This window comes from Ursus maritimus, unplaced genomic scaffold (genome assembly GCF_017311325.1).
Source record: "Ursus maritimus isolate PB19 unplaced genomic scaffold, ASM1731132v1 scaffold_12, whole genome shotgun sequence".
Lineage (NCBI taxonomy): Eukaryota > Metazoa > Chordata > Mammalia > Carnivora > Ursidae > Ursus > Ursus maritimus.
Window position 1 is genome coordinate 47,854,839 of NW_024423564.1, and position 1,119 is coordinate 47,855,957.

General features: G+C 37.0%; 1 non-coding gene across 1 annotated transcript; it reads left to right on the top strand.

Annotated features, from left to right (window-relative positions):
* The first annotated feature begins 204 nt into the window (after positions 1–204).
* LOC121102157 lies at positions 205–311 on the top strand. Its single transcript, XR_005834245.1, has one exon. It is a non-coding gene; the product is annotated as a U6 spliceosomal RNA (small nuclear RNA).
* Positions 312–1,119: the final 808 nt, after the last annotated feature.

A 1,119-nucleotide genomic window follows, 5' to 3' on the forward strand; every position in this document is an offset into this window, starting at 1 on the left:
AAATAGATATAGCATATATAATTATATATGTGAAATATATAAATAAATACAAATATAAGGCATGGTTAAATGCCTTATATTTCTATAGTGCTTTACAGAGTGTATTCACATTCATCGTCTACTTTGAGTTTTATTTTGTGAGGAGATAAAACAGGCATCATTTGTTTCACTTGCAGAATGACAAGAGATCAAATGAATTTCTGAGTGCTCACTTTGGCAGCACATACACTAAAACTGCAATGATACACAGAAGATTAGCATGGCCCCTGCACAAAGATGACACACAAATTCATGAAGCATTCCATATTTTTGCTACCCTACAACCCAGCAATTGCACTACTAGGTATTTACCCCAAAGATACAAATATAATGATCCGAAGGGACACATGCCCAATGTTTATAGCAGCCATGTCTACAATAGCCAAACTATAGAAAGAGCTGAGATGTCCATCAACAAATGAAAAATGAAGATGTGGTACATATATACAATGGAATATTACTCAGCCATCAAAAAATGAAATCTTGCCATTTACATTGATATGGATGGAATTGGAGGGTATTATACTAGGCAAAATAAGTCAGCCAGAGAAAGACAATCATCATACAGTTTCACGCATATGTGGAATTTAAGAAACAGTGCAGAGGGTCATAAGGGAAGGGAGGGAAAATTGAATGAAGTAACCAAAGAGGGAGACAAACCATAAGAGACTCTTAACTATAGGAAACAAACTGAGGGCTGCTGGAGGGGAGGTGGATGGGGGCATGGGGTAATTGGGTTATGTGATGAGCACTGGGTATTATATGCAACCATTGAATTATTGAACTCTACATCTGAAACTAATGATATACTATATGTTGGCTAATTGAATTTAAATTAAAAAATGAATTTCTGAAAATTATAAAGTAAGTGGCAGATAGGAGTCCAAAGTTTAAGAGAAGTGATCCAAGTACAGTGCACATCACAATATAGAGCACACAATGAGCATTAGGGACTGGTAGTAGCCATTATCATTTTTACTCAGGTCCAGATATTCCATCACCACTACCACCACCACTACTGCCGCCATCCACCCTCCTGACATTAATGTGCTTGGCCAACAGCCTAGTCAGCTTGTTTCA